Below are 13,871 nucleotides of genomic sequence, written 5' to 3' on the forward strand. Positions count from 1 at the left end.
CTCACTCCCCCATTTTCTTTTTGCGAAGCGCATGTACAAAAGCTGAAGCAAAGCATTATGGTTCCATCCAATCCCGCTTGGCTTGGAGTATGGCTATCTTTTTTTCAGGTAAAGATTGTGTGACACACCTAGTACACATTTGCATCATTATTGGAGTGCAACACATAACTATGAGAACAATGAACAATCCTAAAATCCCTACCAACAATATGTTCTTCAACCATTCTATTGAGGGTAACCAGCTAGTCACCCAGGAGAAGGGAGACCAACCTTCTATCTCCTGGACATTATTGTAAATTAACTTTTGTAATGACTCGATGTCATCTTCAATAGTATTATTCAAGTTATGAAATTTCACTACACAACGTCCTCTAACCATGGCGCATAAGCCCCCCCTGGCCGCCAGTAGGTAGTCAAGGGCCAACTTATGCTGTAGGGCCATCTGGCTGATTTCTTCTACTTCAGACTGGATTTCCCGGAAAATTTTTACCAGTGGCATTTATGGACTTTTCAAGGCGGCAAGTCAGGCCTAGAACACTTCTACGGTTTGCTTGAGCTACAATCCCTGGGTAAGCACCCAGTGTCAACAAGCCTGTGATCAGGCCTCCTCCTACACGGGAGGCTTCTGAACCTGACAGGGCCTTGTTGATAATGACCTCATCCGAGCATTCTGGTCCTAGAGGGCCTGTTTGCACAATGTCCCGTTTCAGGCGCTGATGCCCTTTGTGTAAGACCTGAACTGGGAATGTCAAATAACCCACACCGACACACTGGTAGTTGCCGGGGTGATAATTTGTGGCCCATTTATCAAAGAAAAACCATAGATTTGGATCCCTAATTTGCCATAACGGACAGAGGCTTTTACCTAGGCTCAGTTGGGTTAATTGTTGCAGTATGTTCATATAAGATTTTAGGCCCTCAATAGAATCATTCACACTAAATGTGGGATAATCTGGATACATGCTAGCCCACTCGGTTGCGGTTAGATTTAATCGTGAGACATAAGATGTATTAAATCGTCCATGTAGATAGAACCGGTCTCGACAATGGGAATAATTGCCTAATCGGGAAAAGAACGCCTGCCTAGTTCCCCAGTGTTTCCACTCAGAATTCCATATTCCCGATCCTCCACAACAGAAGCACAAACCCCTGGTGGAGGTATGGTATCTAAACCGTCGAAACCGAGTTTTATTTATCCTTTGCGGTATGCTAGAAAACACGGTAGGTGGACCCTCCTGAGCCTTGGACAATCCCTCCAACACAATCTGTGGTTCATCAATTAAATCGGGAAGAAATGAAAAATCTCCTACGGTGAGGGGGTGTTCATATATTAATGCTACCTCTTTCCCGTGCTGCTCAAACATATAATTGGCATGTTCTTTTATCCAATTCCCATGTGCTCTTTTTCCAAAAGAGAGAATAAAACTCAGCACAAATAATATACCAAACACAGTGCGCTTTCCTCCCCTCCTCATAGCTTGTCTCCCACTTTTTCCTCTCAAAATGTCTAGCCACCATCTCCCGGAGAGCGCCTTTGTTGGGCCATGCTGCGACATACTTGACCACCGACGCTCCGTTGCACCCGAAGGGATCAGCTTCATGGCCTTGTTGACCCCTTAGGGAGTTGCCGGATGATCCTGAGTCTCAGGTCCTCACCAGGAACTCGCTCCGTCCGCCACTCCTCAGGTGCTAGTTTTACACGGGTGTAATGTATCCACGGCTTAATCTCCTTCACCTTCACTGCAGTGGGGGTAGACAGGAGCACAACATAGGGTCCTCGCCACTTGGGTCCCAATGGCTCAATCTTCCAATCCTTGACCAGAACCTCGTCACCTGATGTTCAATATAGGGCAGCCTAGCTGCCTCTTTGGCTGCCAGATCAGCCTGCCTATTTCCTTGCACTACGGGATCGTCTCCACGTTGGTGCCCTTTACAATGCATCACAGCCACCTGCCTTGGCTTCCAAACCGCCTCCAGGAGATCCACAATCTCTCCAGCATGTTTCACGCACTTTCCTCCAGACGTGAGGAGCCCGCGCTCCTTGTACAGTGCTCCATGTGCGTGGAGGGTGGTGAAGGCATATTTTGAGTCTGTGTAGACGTTAACCCGCTTTCCGCTTGACAATTCCAACGCTCGGGTCAGGGCAATCAATTCGGCCTTCTGGGCAGAAGTCCCCGGGGGCAGTGACTCTGCTTCCAGCGTCTCTCCCCCCCACCGAACAACCGCATAACCTGAGTGTCTTTGATTATTTTCCATAAAGGAGCTTCCATCTGTGAACAGAGTGTCGTCCACCTTAGTTAGTGGCACATCCTTCAAATCCGGTCGACTGGAGAATACCTCATCCATCACCTGGGCACACTGATGGATCGTGGTGTCTCCTGGAGTTGGGAGCAAGGTGGCCGGATTCAGAGTGGAGCAAGTCTCCAGGGTCACCAGTGGGTTGTCACACAACAATCCCTCATATTTCATTAACCTCTCACTTGTGAGCCAGCGCGGTCCCTTAATGTCTAACAGTGCCTTAACGCTATGGGGCACCTTAACTGTCAGTGGCTGTCCTAGGGTCAATTTATTCGCTTCTTTGATTAAATCTACTGATGCTGCCACAGCCCTCAGGCAAGGTGGCAATCCACGAGCCACTGTGTCCAATTGCTTTGACAAGTAGGCAATCGGCCTTTGCCATGAACCTAGTGGTTGGGTCAATACTCCAACCGCTGTTCCTTCCCGCTCTGCAGCGAACAGAGTGAATGGTTTTTCCAAATCGGGCAGTCCTAATGCTGGAGATGACATCAATGCTTCTTTTAATGCCTTAAATGCCTGTTGACATTCTTCTGTCCACTCAAATGGATCTTCTCTTCCACCTCTCGTAGCCTGGTACAGTGGCTTAGCCAACACGGCGTAGTTGGGGATCCACTGTCTACAATATCCTGCTGATCCCAAAAATTCCCGCACCTGTCGCCGGGTGCTGGGAGTGGGGATGGCACAAACAACTTCCTTTCTTTCAGCTCCTAACATCTTCTTTCCTTCGGTCAGATGGAACCCCAAATATTTCACCGTGGGACAGCACAACTGGGCCTTTTTCTTTGACACTTTGTAACCCTTTTCTTCCAATGTCTTGAGAAATCTCAAAGTATGCTCTTTACAGCCCCCTAGTGTCCGGCAAGCGATAAGCAGGTCATCTGCATATTGAAGCCAAATTCCCTCTTCCTTAGGTATTACAAAATCCTGTAAGTCTTTGGCCAGGGCTTGACCAAAAATGGTCGGGCTGTCCCGGAACCCCTGAGGAAGGCGTGTCCAAACATACTGGGTCCTTTGCCCTGACTGCTGAGATTCCCACTGGAAAGCAAAGATCGGTTGGGATACAGGGGCCAATCGAATGCAAAAGAATGCATCCTTTAAATCCAATACAGTAAACCATTTGGCAAATGCTGGTACTAGACTCATCATGATGTATGGATTTGGCACTACCGGGGTTAGGGGAACGGTGACTTGATTTACAGCCCGCAAATCTTGGACTGGGCGATATTCTCCTTGTCCTCCTGGTTTCTTGACTGGGAGCAGGGGCGTGTTCCATGGGGAACTGCATGGTACCAATATCCCATGCTGCAGAAGTCGCTCTAGATGCTTTCTGATCCCCTGCACTGCCTCTCGACTGACGGGATACTGTGGCTTGCATATGGGCCCCATTCCTCTTTTCACTTCCACCACCACCGGTGGAACATATTTAGCTAATCCTGGAGGATTATCTTCTGCCCACACTAAAGGAGTCTCATGCCATGGCCATTGTATTTCTTCAGTAAAAATCCTAACTTGAAACAGTCTCCATTCCTCTTCCATGGGAAATGATAGCTCCACTTGTCCATTCTTCATGAACTGGAGTTGTGCTTGTAATTTTGATAAAATGTCCCTTCCCAATAAAGGGACTGGGCAGTCTGGGAGATATAACATCTTATGCTTGACCTGATGTCCGGCCAGATTGCAGGTGCGTTCCTTAAGGAAGGGGCACTTCTGGGTCTTCCCAGACACCCCTATTACTTTCGTAGTTTCCCGAGTTGGTGGACTAATTTTTGTATTTACTACTGATTTTTCGGCACCTGTGTCCACTAAAAAGTCCAATTGTTGGTCCCCGATTTCAAGTGTGACCATCGGCTCCCCGGGGTCCAACAAAACAAGAGCCTGGCTTCCTCATTCCTCTCCTCCATCCATATCTTCCCATTCTTCTTCCATCACAGCTGCTGCAGCTATCACCTCTCTTGCAGGAAAAGGTACGTAGTTCCCACGTCCTCTTCCCCTTCCTGGGTTTCTTCCTCTCTCAGGCCTTCCTCTTTCTCTCGGTCCTTCCTGACTTCCTTCTCTTCCTTCTGGGCATTCACCTTTCCAGTGTCCAAACTTCTTACATTTAGCACATTGGTCTCGACCTAACCTCCGAGGGGGCCCCCTTCTTCCTCCTTGTCCCCCTCTGGCATATCCTCCTCTTCCTCTCTGTCCACTTGCACTTTGTTCCATCATGGTAACTAATGCTTGGTATTCCTGCTTCTTCTTCCTGTCCTTCTTCTCTTCTTCTACCTGGTCCCTCGCCATATAAACTTGATCTGCGAGTGCCAACAATTCATTCATAGTCTTTCCTAGAAATCCTGGTTGCTTTTGAATCTTTCTCCGGATGTCAGGAGCCGCTTGACTGATAAAAGACTGTTGAATCGCCCTCCTACCGTTTTCATCCTCCAAATTATACGGGCTATACTTTCTATATGCTGCCTCCAGCCTTTCCAAAAAGGCTGTTGGTGACTCAGATTTTTCCTGTACCACTCCCTGAATTTTTACAATGTTGACGGGTCGCGGCGGGCCCCTCTTTACCGCTTCTACCAATATACGCTGGAATCCTTTCAGTCTCTGCAAATGTCCTTCTTCTGCGGTGTCCCATTGGGGATCTATTTCCACAGGAAACCTCTGTGCTCCCCACTCGGCTGCATCACCATCTTGTGGGGCACCAACCTGGGCTATGGCTACCCCATTATTCAACACTGCTCTTCTCTCCTCTGATGTGAACAACATATTCAACAATTGTCTGCAATCTTGCCAGGTGGGATTATGGGTTGCCATAATCCCTTCCAATAGCCTAGCCATAGCTTGGGGTTCTTCACTATAAGGTGGAGTATTATTTTTCCAATTCAAAATGTCACTACTACTGAAAGGCACTACCTGGTATGCTTGAACTATCTCATTCCTGTTGTTTATCACAGGCACCGTTCTCAAGGGCATCTGGAGGGCCGGTCCGGTCGGTGAATCACCAGACCACACCGGAGCTCCATGTCTCCGAGTTTGTGCCGGAGAAGCATCACTGGGCATCCGTTGTGACTTCTTCTTTTCCTTTGTTTCCTCCTGATATTTTTCTAGGCTAGGATAGTGTTTCTTGGCCGCTTCGGTTGACTCCAAAGAGTAGGGTGGGGGTCTCGTTCCTAGTGTGGGGGCTGTTCCCTGGGGTGGGGGGGGGCGGTGGCAAGGGTGGCGGCAATAATTCCTGTTGTCTAGCCTGTACACTCAACTGTAAATCTGGGTAGTCCTCCTCATTGGATTGGAAAACTTCCTTCTTTTTCCCCTCCTTCTTCACCACCATACATTTGCCATTCCTGCACTGTCGAACCCAACCTGGATCTTCTCTAACTACCCGTTCCCACGTAGCAATATAGACCCACTGGTTCGGATGATTCACAGCACAATATTCTTCCACTGTTCGGATCAGTTTCAGATCCCACGTTCCTTCTACTTGCCAACCTAAACCAAAATCTGGCCATTCTCCCTGACACAAATTTCTCAGTCTATAATCTCTTAGGTCCCTTGGATTCCCTGCTACGGCTCTGCTAGCAAAAGAGCCAAAATTATCTAAGATGCATTGTAAGGGAGTGGAGCTCTTTGAATTTTTCCCTCCCATCCTGCCTAATAGAGGGGACTGTCCTGGCCTGGGCACCTGGCCACTCACGGCATGCGTCAGGAAACACAAGACAGAACCCCTTTCTACCTCCCTGGGAATTTTTTTTTTTTTTTTTTTTGTCCCTCCCAGCGCTGGCGTTCCCTTAATATCTCATGCAAACCCCTATACTTGCCAGATTTCTGTAGACGTCGGACCAACCTTCGCCCCTGGGCTTTTTTCCCCTGGATCCTTTTCCTCCTAGCCGGTTTCTGTGGAACCTCGCTGATGTTGCAGCTCTCACCGTCAGTCGGCGTTGGCATCAGAGGCAAGCACCGCAGCCGGTCGTGTAGTATTCAGGGGCCCCTTCTCGTCTCACGGTAGTTGCCTCAGGCCCCCACCGCTGAGTTGAGGCCGTCCCGCCAACGGGATCCGTCTCCAAATCTCCTGGCCCGTCTTATAGGAAAAAATCACGTCGGGGTCACCAGAAAATGTAGCGGAACCTTCGTGCTACGGTTCTTGTTGGCGCAGTGGAGGAATTTGAAGACGGACAACTGAAGGAATTTCCCAGAAAGCAGTTTTATTTCGCTAATGGCCACTAGGGGTCCCCCTAGCACAAAGTAAGTGCTTCTCCAGGGGAACCGACCAGTGGCATGCTGAGTGAACATTTATACACACTACAGGGTTCGGGTTATGCCCGCCCACAAGCAAATTCATTGGCTTAGAGTTGTGACGCTGCCCAATCAGTGCTGACCAGCAGGCCGGCTGCACCCTTTTGTGCCGTGCTCACAAATCTTTCAGAGCGCCTGCGTACGCATGCGCTGTTTGTTTATCTTTAGCTTTCATTTCCTCAGAAACACATGATTTCCCAGAAGTCACATGTTTCTGTGAGTTTATGCACCCGGGTCGCTAGCTGTCGCCATCTCTGCCCATATATGGTATTTCCTGGGGTTCCTTAACCTCCCGCCTCAGGAGGGGGAAATCAAAACAGGGTTATAGAGGTTGTGAGGAACTATTAGCGTAGAGTAGTTGTTCTCAACCTGTGGGCCCCCAAATGTTTTGGCTTTCAACTCCCAGAAACCCTAACAGCTGGTAAACTGGCTGGGATTTCTGGAAGTTGTAGACAGAAACATCTGGGGAACCACTGGTGTAGAGCAAAGATGTCAAACCTGTGGCCCTCCAGGTGTTTGAGGTTTCAGCTATCTGAAGCCCTAGCGAATTTGTCCAATGGCACAGAATTCTGGGAACTGAAGTCTAAAACACGGGGGGGGGGGGATGGGACCCAAGTTTGACATCACTGATGTAAAGTGAAACATTTCACTCTCCCCTACCCAGAAGAAGATTAGCGGTGAGGAAACTTTCTTCTTAATGATCAAAGTGCCTGGTACTGTTCGAGTGATAACAAACAAGGGTTAGATGGATTGACTAAGTGCTCCTTTTGGCTTCAAGGCAATATTTCCAGCCTCACCTGCAAATTAACCACCAGAAGCCTAACCCTGGTGAGGGCAACGCGCTGGCATCTCTTTCCTTCCTTCCTTCTCTCCCTCTCCTTCTCCCTCTCGCTCTTCTCCAATGGCGGCACGCACCCCCGACGCCAATTTTCCCCACATGTCTCACAGACCTTATTTTAAGCCTTGCGGCCCACCAGTGAGCAGCAGGTTGGGAACTATTACTGTATATGCATGTATGTGACTAAGTTTCTGTGGGATCACTACTTGTGTATGTGTGTGTTATGAGAAAAACACCTGGTCAATTACAACTCATAGTTGAGTAATTAGAACAATCAAGGCTAACAAGCTTGAGCCACTCCCTGAATGGGGTATATCTGGGAAATGTTTGTAATGACTTACTGGGGACTTACTGAATACTTGCTGAGAGCCTACTGTGAAGATGCATGAGTTTAATGCAAGGAATGTTATGTGAGTTTTGTTGCTGGAAGTTTTATTGTCTTTTATTACTCTGCTACTTAAGAGTAAATTTTTGATTTTTCTTCCATTTTCCTGGCTTGTTTTTTTTTTGCTCATTGTGGATACAACAAAGGACTGGATAAGTCTGGACAGGACTGCACGCAGTTTGTTTTTCAACAAACCCGTAACAGGAACCACTGACCTAGAGGAAGACTTTGTGGTGAAAAGGAGTAGGAGAAGGCCTTCATATTGGTCATTTCAAGAAAGAACTAAAAATAATGAATATAAAACAACTTACAATGGTGGAGTGGGAGACAATTGTCAAGCAGGAGTGCAGCCAGTTATTGCCTGTCTACACTGCACAATAAAGTCTGATTTGTGGGAGAAGACTATTCTCCAGCAGCAGTGCAGCGAGCCAGTGAGTGCCTGGCTGAGTGACTTGATAAAATGTTTCTGACAGAGTGTTCTGCCAGGGAAATGAAATGAAATGACTCAGGTCCTTCAAGAGAAAAAATATGCTGTGTTTTAATTTTATTCAGGCCCTTCAGGAGAGAAACTACCCTGTTTCCCCTAAAATAAGACATCCCCAGAAAATAAGACACAGTAGAGGTTTTGCTGAATTGCTAAATATAAGGCCTCCCCCGAAAGTAAGACCTAGCAAAGTTTTTGTTTGGAAACATGCCCGCCGAACAGAACACCAGAGCATGCAAGATCAGCAAATGTACATACCATAGAGCAGGGGTCCTCAAACTTTTTAAGTGGAGGGCCGGTTCATGGTCCCTCAGATTGTTGAGGGGCCGAATTATCATTTGGAAAAAACAACAACAACAACAAATTCCTATGCACACTGCACATATCTTATTTGTAGTGCAACCCCCCCCCCCTCAAACAACAACTATTTATTTATTTATTTGCTACGTTTATATCCCGCTCTTCTCACCCCGAAGGGGACTCAGAGCGGCTTACAAGTTGTATGTACATACAATATATTATATTATTAGCATAGCACAATATTAGCATTATAGATTAATATATTGTACTATACCACTATACCGTAATATTATTAGTAATATTACATTTAATATATAATATATAATTAATATTATTATATTATACAATATTATTGTATTGCATTATTATTGTTAGCCGCCCTGAGTCCTCTATTGGGTGAGAAGGGCGGGGTAGAAATACTGTAAAAAATAAATAAATAAATATTATATTGCATTACATTATAATATTATTATCAATATTATATGTATACACAATATGTTATATTATTACCATATCATTCATTTACAATATTTCATTTACAATATTGGTAAAGGAAAGAACAATACAATATTTAAAAATAAAAATAATTTTAACCAACATACTGTAAACTTATCAGGATTTCAGTGGGAAGTGAGCCTGCTTTTGGCCAATGAGATAGTCAAGTAGGATTGTTGTTGTTGTTGTGCCTTCAAGTCATTTCAGACTCTGGGCAAGCCTATGTCTAAAACTGAGGACGGGGGCCAGGTAAATGGCCTTGGAGGACCGCATCCAGCCCCCGGGCCTTAGTTTGGGGACCCCTGCCATAGAGTGTTGTACATGGAAATAACTGTAGTAACAAGAAATTCTTGATAGGATTCACAGTTTGTCTGGTTATGCTTTGTGATGACAACTACTGTACAGTATATAATAGATGTTCATTTTTTGATCAACAATAAATGTAAATTCTTCTTCATGGAAAAATAAGACATCCCCTGAAAATAAGACCTAGCGCATCTTTCGGAGCAAAAATTAATATAAGACACTGTCTTATTTTCGGGGAAACATGGTATGCTATGCCTTAAAAAATACAACCAATAAACAGAGGTGAGGTGGCATGGTGTTTTTTTTTTTTTGAGAATTTGTGGCAAATTGATAAGATAGAAAATGAAATAATCCAAAACAGCTGCAATTGGTTGAGTTGGAGTTATCCACCAGCAGCATCACCAGCGCAGTCATAGTCACTTCAGCTGGGAGTCCAGATTTGGAAAACCCAATAGGGGGGAGGCTGATCTTGAGGAACACCATCTGTTCCACCAAGGCAGGGTCCAACATGGTCCAGTGAGGGGTGACAACATCTCCAGCCATGCTGAACATCTTCTCACTCGTCATGCTGTTTAATGGACAGCTGAGGTGTTCTCGGGCAACCATCTCCAGATCCTGCCACATCTGTCTCCTGGATGCCCAGTAGACCAAAGGGTTGAAAGACAGACCCTCCACTGGCTCCTCCAGGTACTGATTTACAGAAACCTCCACTAAGTCTGTCCTGCATGGCTCATGCTGCTCCCTGCCAGCCTTGGGGACAGGTTCCTCCCCACTGGTAGGGTCCCCAGTGCGGATGAGGGTGGCGAGGTGGTGGCACCAGGTGTGCCAGCCACACCTTCTCCCTGTCTGCCCCTCTGCAGGTATACTGCCTTCACTGCTGACACTAGCTCATCCTTCCAGCATACAACCAAGTTGCCGGAGCAGACAGTGCCCTTTATGCCTCTTCCACGGTAGTCTTCCACTTGAGTCCCTTCGGGGTGAGTAGGCAGGTTAAAAATAAAGATTTATTATTATTAATTATTGATGTTGCAGTGGAAGGAGCCCATGATCTTGCGGCACTGTTCAATCAGCTTAGTGATGCCCCGGATGCTGCTTGGGAAGGTCTCCATGGAGGGCGTACTAGCCAGCTCTAGTCCTTCACAGACGGTGAGGTGGACTATTGTCATGATTATTTTTTAATTATTAAAAGCATTTTTATTCAATTTCCAGTGAGATAGGATATCGGGCACTTTACAGAGAAAGAAAGTAAACTCACAGACTACATTTGTTACAAATACACACACAAAAAGGGAAATATTCAGTATATTCTAACATTAATTCATCTACATGCATACATTACCATTCCTTCTTCTTGCTCCTGAAGAAGAAACCACATGTAGGCCATTCTGCCAATACATCATCTTTCTCTGTCCCTTGGGGCGATTCCAGATAGCCCTTTAACCCGGGAACAACCGCGTTTTAAAAAAACAAATGTTCCCAGATTCTAATCCACCTACCCAAAAAAGTGCATGTTTTCTAGGTGGGGGGGTGGGGGTGTCCAGATGCCCTGCCAGAACTTCAGGCAGGGCACCCGGACATAAAAGAAAATCCCCCAGAAAAGCCCTAAAAGGTAAAAATAGCTTACTGGTCGCACCACCTGGAATGTACCAATTATGCTGAGAAAGTAAGGGAGAGGCAGGAGCAATTTGGTGATTTTGGGTAGGGGGTGGGGGCAATTTTTGCCCAAAAGATGTGAGATGGGTAGGGGGTGGGGGCAATTTTGTACCTTCTGGGCTCCAGGAGCCCAGAAGGTGTGAGATGGGTGTTTGGACAGGCTGCAGGGACCTCCCAGGACTCCCTGTGGGCCCGTCCACACAGGGCCATTGCCCATTAGACCTGGGCCTTTCACAAAGGCCCAGGTCTAATGGGTTATCTAATTCATTTGCGACAAAGCATAATTTTCCTGCTTTTACCGGAGGCGTCATTTGCCACTCTCAATTTTGTAGCAGAAGCTCCTGGGATAAAGGTACTGCCTGGATGGGCTCTTGGAGAAAGGGACAGGTGACCAGACACTGCTGTCTGCCATACTTTTGGAAAATAAAGGGTCTCTTAAATGGCAGATTTCTTGCTGTTGTTGTTCAGAAAGTTGTAAATGATTGACAGGTTGTTTTTCCAGCTAACAGATTAATGTAAATGTCTAGGTGCTATTCAGAAACCTTTTACTGTTGCCAAAATTTTTGCAACCTCAACATTGTGATTTGTACATATGTAGATCTCATAAGAGCATGAGATGAGCATGTTAGTGAAGACATAGTTAAATCCTATTGGTGGGAGGGCAATTAGGCCCAATTATGAGATTTATTTTAAATGGCCTTTGTAGATTAAATAGGTTACATGATTTGTACATACAGTATATAGATTTCCTCTTCATAAACATCAGTTGAGCAGGTTAGGGAAGGTACCATTGAAATTGCAAATCTTACCAATGGAAAAGAATTAATACTCCAAAGAAATGAGTTGGAATTTTTAACAGGAGTGGGAGAATTAACAGCGATATGGTGGGCCCTCATTTTCTACTGTGGTTTAGTTCTAAGACTAACCCCCTCTCCCCCCCCCCCCCCCAAATGTCAAAATCTGTAGATGTTCAAATCCCATTATATACAATGCCAAAGTAAAATGGTGTCCTTTATATAAAATGGCAAAACCAGCATTTGCGTTTTGGAATTTTTGGATGGTTGAATAAGTGGGAGCAGAATTCGTGAATATGAAGAACTTATGTAATCCTCATATTGGAAAGGGCAGATGAAAATCATCCACTGCCAATGTCATAAGTTTATTTTATTTTATTTTTAAAATTTGGCCTTGTCTACATGGGCCACATACCCCAAACAGGGAGAGAAGTTGCTTCTGGTTCACATGATGCAGGATAAAGCCAGTTAACTTTTGCCCTATGTTAGGAAACGTTGGGGAATACCCCAGATCATCCCTGAAGCAGCCCCACACTTTGCTGTGGTGTGGTCTGATTCTGCAGTACAAGACATTTTATTATCTTTGACAGTCATTCAAAATATCTTGATTGGTTAAAAAGCTGGTCCAGCTAGAATCCAGTTCGTCGTTGACTGCGGAATCCTCCTGACATCAGAGATAGTTTCCTCTGTGGTGACAAAAACGAACAGCTGCCATTTGCTGGTTTGAAGCCAGACTCATTTGCAAGATTCATCCTGGAAAGGGGGTGGACAGGTGGGATGTGTTACTCCAGCAATTATTGCATTTTGGAAAAAACCTGAGTCTTTTTTTCTTCTACACTTCTGTCAGCTAAACCCAATAGAAATACCTCTGGCTGAAGTGTTAAACTAGAGTTTGCAGTACTTCTTTAACTGCAACCCAGAAAGCTTTAGATTCTTTAAAAAAATTATTTATAGATTTATCAATCAAAATGTATAAGTATACATTCTTTCCTCTTTTTACAATATCTTAGACAAAGTAATATGCCATATTGTATACAATCCAACAGTAAAAGGGAAAAAAATCAAACACATCTTTCAGCATATTTCTTATCAGTTTTTTAACTTTTCCATTACAACTTGCACTGGTTGTGAAGTTTGAAAGAGCTCTCGTTTATCACTTGGCTTCTCTGGCAATGGCAGCAAAACAGCTGTGTGACCTGGAGAGTAGAGAGGGATGTCATAGAATAATAAAATCATAGAACAATAGAGTTGCACGAGACTATATGGGCCATCTAATCCCATAGGCATGCAGAAAGAACACAATCAAAGCACCCCCAACAGGTGGCCATCCAGCCTCTGTTTAAAAGCCTCCAAAGAAGAAGCTTCCACCACATTCCAAGGCAGAGTTCCACTGCTGAATAGCTCTTACTGTCAGGAAGTTCTTCCTAATGTTCAGGTGGTATCTCCTTTCCTATAATTTGAACCCATTGCTCCAAGTCCTAGTCTCCAGGGCAACTGAAAACAAGCCTTTCCCCTCTTCCTTATGACATCCTTTTACAGAGGAAGGCAAAGGCATCCCTCCCCCAAATTATGAAAACTTCATAATGGGTTTGCTATAAGGTTGCCAAAAGTTGGAAATCACTTGAAGGCACATAACAACAGGGAGACTATATTCCCAATGTGAAATTTTTAAAACCCCTTTCATGAAATTCACCCTCTATTGTGGGTGATTTTACCCTGCCAACTTTAAATAATTGCAAGTTTCAACTAAAAAAATCACCCCCAAAACCTAAAAAAATGTATATAGTGCTCAGATGTAACCACAAGAAGACAGTATCTAGATAGAAAGAATTAGGTACTGACTGATATGTTCTGGATATATGTTCTGCAGCACTCAGATACAACCACAAGAGGGTAGTAAATAGATAGAAGACATTATTGGCAAACAAAATGAACAGGACTTGTTAAACTTGCAACCCTTTTTCGGCCAGGAAAGCTTTACCCCGGGTTTGTAGGCTAACAACAACAACAACAACAACAACAATAACATCTTTATTTATATCC

Source organism: Anolis carolinensis, chromosome 5 (assembly GCF_035594765.1).
Source record: "Anolis carolinensis isolate JA03-04 chromosome 5, rAnoCar3.1.pri, whole genome shotgun sequence".
Lineage (NCBI taxonomy): Eukaryota > Metazoa > Chordata > Lepidosauria > Squamata > Dactyloidae > Anolis > Anolis carolinensis.